The sequence below is a fragment of the Papio anubis genome, chromosome 18 (genome assembly GCF_008728515.1).
Source record: "Papio anubis isolate 15944 chromosome 18, Panubis1.0, whole genome shotgun sequence".
Taxonomy (NCBI): Eukaryota; Metazoa; Chordata; class Mammalia; order Primates; family Cercopithecidae; genus Papio; species Papio anubis.
The window spans coordinates 3,529,616-3,535,538 of NC_044993.1; the positions used below are offsets into that span (position 1 = coordinate 3,529,616).

Sequence of the window (5,923 nt, forward strand, 5' to 3'; positions counted from 1 at the left end):
GGTAAGCAGTTGACTGCAGAGCACCCTAGAATCACTCTTGGAGTTCTAACCATTGCTTTCCAAACAAAAGAAAGGACGGGCGTGTCTGTTTGTTGTGTGTTTTCGGGCTTGTGACTCATCTGGAGCATCTGTTCCTCATAAGAGCACTTTTCCAAACAGGATTTGTGAAGAGGTGACCCAAATTTCCAGACAATGTTGGATGCAAACCGATTTGCCAGCAATTGCGTCACTGTCAAAACCAGCTCTGCCCGTGTCTTCCGAAGATACCAAGTGAAATACGTATAGATGTGATTTACATCTGAGAAACCAAGGCAAGAGGCCGTGGGAAGGGCCGGAGGTGGAACAGGACTGGACGGGAGCTGATAAATGGTTGTTTCTGAGTACTGGGCAGATAGGGATTGGTTATCCTATTTTCTTTACTTTCATATATTTCATTTTTTTCTGTAACCAAAGCAAATTAAAATCACCTGTCTTGATCTCACAGGGGCCAATGTGGGTTGTGGAGTGAAGCAGGAAGCTCTGCAGAGTTCCTTGGTCAAAAGGATGAATTACAAAAGAACCCCACGAACACCAAGAAGAAGAGAAGGGAATCCTGGGTATTTAAAGCCAAAAGAAACTTGATATGGTCTTGTCTCCTTCTCTCAACTGACAGTGAGAAACCGAAGACCAGAGAGGGTGAGTGGCTTATCCAGTTTGGCAGTCAGGTTAGTAGGTTAGTGATAGCACCAAGACTAGATTTCAGAACTGACATAGACTGCTGGTCCTTTTTTTTTTTTTTTTTTTTTGGAGACGGAGTCTCACTCTGTCGCCCAGGCTAGAGTGCAGTGGCGCGATCTCGGCTCACTACAAGCTCCGCCTCCCAGGTTCACGCCATTCTCCTGCCTCAGCCTCCCCAACAGCTGGAACTACAGGCGCCCGCCACCACGCCTGGCTAATTTTTTGTATTTTTCAGTAGAGACGGGGTTTCACCATGTTAGCTAGGATGGTCTCGATCTCCTGACCTCATGATCCGCCCCCCTCGGCCTCCCAAAGTGCTGGGATCACAGGCGTGAGCCACTGTGCCCAGCCGAGCCACTGCTGGCCCTTTTTAAAACCATATCATGCAGCAGAAAAAACTAGTTTAGTGTTTGCTGTTTGTCTTGCTCCATTTGGGCTGCTCTAATGAAGTGCCATTGCCTCTGTGGCTTGTAAACAGCAGACGATTGTTTTCTTACAGTTTTGGAGGCTGGAAGTCCAGGATCAGGGTGTCGGCACTGCTGAGTCCTCTTCCTGGCTGTAGGTTTCCATCTTCTTGTTGTGTCCTCACATGGCAACAAGAGCTCTCCAGGGTCCCTTTTATAAGGGCACTCGCCCTATCATAGGACTATCATAGGACCTATCATAGGACTCCACCCTCATGAGCAAATCACCTCCCAAGATCCCACCTCCTCATCCCATCACTTTGGGGGTTAGGATTTCAACCTAACCTAATTCCTATTTCACAATAGGAATTGTGAGGGGCACCACTGTTCAGTCCATAGCACTGTGAAATCATCTAAGACAATGTTCAGTCCATAGCACTGTGAAATCATCTAAGACAGGCAGCCAAATGAGTCTCCTGCAACATATCTGGAAAAAAAGGTGAGCAACACAGCAAACTCCCTGTACATTCCAAATATCCAATATCTGGTTTGTGTCCAGAGCTTCTAGGTCGTGAGCTGGAGTTTTTCATTTTCTCAGGATGTTTTGGGATTTGCTGACGTATCTGTAGATGCAGTGACTGTACACAGAAGTCACACCTCTTCATCTTTTCAGACTCCTAAGATTGTGGCAGGTGACATGGCTAACACATCACTTGAGGTGTTTTGAGTAGATGGGATTTGGTACAGGGCTTGAGGTGCTTCCAGGATCACTGGAGAGGCTGTGTTCCACACTGGGCCTCCGGAAATGACTCTGGGAGCAAAGTAGGATTGGCACCAAAGAGCTGTAAACCGGAGGTGAGAGGCAGAAGGTTACCACTGGAACGGGTGGACTCAAGAATGCAAACAAACGGGGCACAGTGGTTTGTGCCTGTAATCCCAGCACTTTGGGAGGCCAAGCCCAGGAGTTCAAGACCAGCCTGGGCAACATAGGGAGCTCCATCTCTACAAAAAAAAAAAAAAAATATATATATATATATATATATATATATATATATACACACACACACACACACACACACACACACATATGAAAAGTAGCCAGGTGTGGTGGTGTGTGCCTGTAGTCCCAGCTACTTGAGAGGCTGAGGTGGGAGGATCGCTTGAGCCCAGGAGATTGAGGCTGCAGTGAGCCATGATCACACTGCTGCACTCCAGCCTGGGAAACAGAGCAAGACTTTGTCTTAAATAATAATAATAATAAATTAAATAAGATGAAAAATAACACAAACAACTCTGGTTGCAATCCAGGGTCAGGAAGGCTCTGCCCACTTGCCCCTTGGCACCCCAAGGTGGATGCCTGGATGCTGGAATGCCACCACAGAAAACCCCGAGTTTTTATGCTGTGGCACCAGCAGGATGCATCAGGAGCTGGTCTCTGCCCCAGGTCTCTTGTGACTGCATCTCATTGGTTGAATCTCATTCACCTCCAGCACCTTGGCTGCAAGGGAGCCTGGGAAACGTTTTGTTTTGTTTTGTTTCACTTTCCAGACTAGGAAGATACATCCAAAAAGGAAGTGATTGCACCACTGCACCCCAGCCTGGGCGAGAAATTCGCTGGCAGTGTCAGTCGCTGTCTCCCTGCACTTCATCCGTCTGATATCCCAGTACCTAGTGCTGTACTAGGCACACACTGTACTTCAAAAGGAAGCATTAGTCTGCATTAATTATCACCAGTACATTCGTCTGTGTATTGTCTGTTCATTCAACAAATATTTAGTAAGAACCAGGCATTGAACTCGTGGTTAACGAGGAGCTTCCATTCTGGTTGGAAGAGGCAGACGGTAAGCAACACGAATGGGCAAGTCCACGGAAAGATGGTTTCAAATAGAGCTAAGTGCAATGAAGACGGTAAACCAGGTAAGGAGATAGAGAATGACGGCAGGAGGGACACACCTAACCTGGTGCCATTTGAGCCAAGGCTTGCATCGTAAAGAGTCAGACAGGAAACAATCCAGAAGAAGAGTGTTCTAGACAGAAAGCGTAGCGCATGCAAAGGCCCTGAGGTCACAGCAATGTGATGTCTTCCAGGATCTGGGAGGAGGCCAGTGTAGCTGGGACTGGGGAAGTAGAAATCTGAGAAAGCAGAGAGGATGGAAAGCGAGGGTGGAAAGAGTAGGCAGGGGCTGTGGTGATCTTGCCAGCCTAGTGAGCTGGGAAAAGCCTGCATTCTATTCTAAATGGGATGGTTAAGCATTGAAGGTTTTTAATGAGAATGACATGCTCTGTTGGTGGTTTAGACCATGTCTGCAAACTCTCTGATGCTTCTTCTCTGGAAGATGAGGTCTAGGACTCCTCCCCTGGAGTTGGGCAGGCCTATGAGATCGTTTGGATGGCTTGACTGGCAGAAATGACTCTGCGTGACTGTCAAGGTTAGGTGAGTAGAGAAGCTTCTGCCTGGGCCCTGTCTCAGGATGCTCGCTTTAGGAGCTGCGTTGTAAGGAGTCCTTATAAGGAGTCCAGCTACCCTGGACTCCTTGTAGAGAGGCCACAGAAAGTCATTCAGAGGCTCAACTGGGCTGAAGGTGCAAGGTTTCTTGCTCATGTGGCCATCAGTGGTGCTTGCTGCTATTGGGAGCTCCACTGGACTTTTGACCAGAGCTCCTCAGCTCACCTCTGTGTATCCTTGCCATGTGGCTAAGGCTTCTAACAACACAGAGGCTGGATTCCAAGAGGAGGGAAGTAGAAGCTTTCAGCCTTCTTAAGACCAGGATTCAGATGTCCCAGACTGTCATTGTATTGACCGGAGCATTTACAGGCCAGCGCAGTAATTTTTCCATCTCTGGGCAAGAACAGGTAGCATATGCCGAGGGTAGGGGTAGCATTGTTGGGGACCATCTTTGGAGCAGTGTGCCAAGGAGTAAATTGCTGGGCTGCTTTCTACCTGGGGAAGTTCACTGTGCTTGCTTGTGGAGAGTGGATTGTGTGCTCAGAGTCCACCAGGATTTAAGAATCAGCTCCCAGCCCTGCTCCCCTTGCCTCAGCCCGTGCATTAGGGCCCTGTGGTGAGAGCACTGAGCCATTGTGAATCAAGCCCTCTCCCTCAACCTGCATACTGACAGGCGAGAGGAGCTTTCTTGATTTTGGTCCTAGGCTTCTGCCTGTGGGTTGGGGATTCCAGGGGCACTCCGTCCTCCACAAACCAGTGACAGGTGCAGCCCCTCCATGCAAGCTGTCCACACTTCACCCTAAAGACAGATCCTGCTGTTCAGCAGCAATGTGAGTGGCCCACACATTTGCCCAGCATGAAACTGTTTTCAAATTCCTTTCCAATACACAGTCCCATCAGCCAGTCACATCATGATGACAGCTCCTCGAAACACCTTTTGGTTTGCAGTTGTGTAGCTTAGAAGTAGGAGCCTGCACAACTTCAGGACTTCACAGAAAGAACACACTTTGTGCTTCGAGAAGTTAATTATGGGACTATCTTGCAACCTGCTGCTCTGAGCCTGTGCACCTGGGGTGTTTCCCCGGAGGTCCTGTGTATGCGGATACTCATCAGCATGGGGTTTGGGGAAGCCTAGCACTGGAGGCAACCTAGGTGGTGCTCTCCAGGGGAGTGGGTAAGAGCCCCACAGTGTATGCATATGAGGGGATCCTAGGCAGCAGTGAAAAGCATTGAAGGGAAAGCATGTTCAGCAGTGCTCTGAATCTGATCAGAGCAACCTGAACACATTTTAAACACAGGGCATCTAGAACTAGGGTAGAGGCACTAGAGCACCATAGACACAAACTCAGATTCTGAAGGTAAATGTCCAAGTTCCAATCCAAGCCCCCTCGCCAACTGACCACGACTCCCCCAAGTTACCTGACCTCTGTGTTTACATCCTTAAAGTTAAGTAGTCAGGAAAGGGGGCTTGGGGCTTGCTACATGAATGGTTGCCACTCTCCTTTGCAAAGTGTAGTCCCCAAAAACAGGTGGAAGAGGGAAGGGTCCAATCAGAAGGCCGAGTACCAGCTGCCGTGAATATGCCAGAGCTGCTGGCTAGTGATATATAACTCAAATCCGGTGGGACAGCAGAGCTAGGGTGACCTTACATTCTAGGAAAGAAAAGATGCCTGTTGTCCTGGCTTTTTATCCAGCTTAAACAAAGATGGGCAAAGAAAATAATTTAGAAAATAGTAGAGATGAGCACAGAGAAAGGGCACAGATGGAAGCACAAACAGAAGGCCAAGTGATGGTGGAGGCAGACACTGGAGAAATGCCTTTGCAAGCCAGGAAATGCCAAGGATGCTGGTGACCCCGGGAGCGGGATGAACCTGGAACACGCTCTCCCTCAGAGTCTCCAGAAGGAACCGGCCCTGCATCACCTTTTGGACTTCTGGCCCCCAGAACTACACAAGAAAACGTTTCTGCTATTGGAGGCCATCCAGCTGGTGGTCATTTGTTATGGTCACCACAGAAAAAAATATAGATTTAGGCATCTAATTTGCATATATAGATGTGCATGTGTATTTGTTAAATAAAACGTAAGGCATAATAACTCAATGGACAACAATACAACTCATTAAATTGTGTTGGTTAAAAAAATGATAGATATCACCCACACATTTTTATGTGCTGGTAAAGAGAAAAATCCAAGACTACATAGGGTTCCTCTTATTTTAATTATTTTATTCTTTTAAACAACAAACAATGTGGCTAAAGCAAACAGAAATTATTTTTTCATGAAAGAAACAGAAAGGGTTCAATGCACTTAAATGATCAAAATGATCAACCATTCCCACCAGCATGGAAACAGGGC

The 5,923-nt window shown here is 47.6% G+C and overlaps 1 long non-coding RNA gene across 1 annotated transcript; it reads left to right on the forward strand.

Annotated features, from left to right (window-relative positions):
• The first annotated feature begins 487 nt into the window (after positions 1 to 487).
• LOC108583584 lies at positions 488 to 5,674 on the forward strand. Its single transcript, XR_002519345.2, has 2 exons — positions 488 to 675; positions 2,670 to 5,674. It is a non-coding gene; the product is annotated as an uncharacterized LOC108583584 (long non-coding RNA).
• Positions 5,675 to 5,923: the final 249 nt, after the last annotated feature.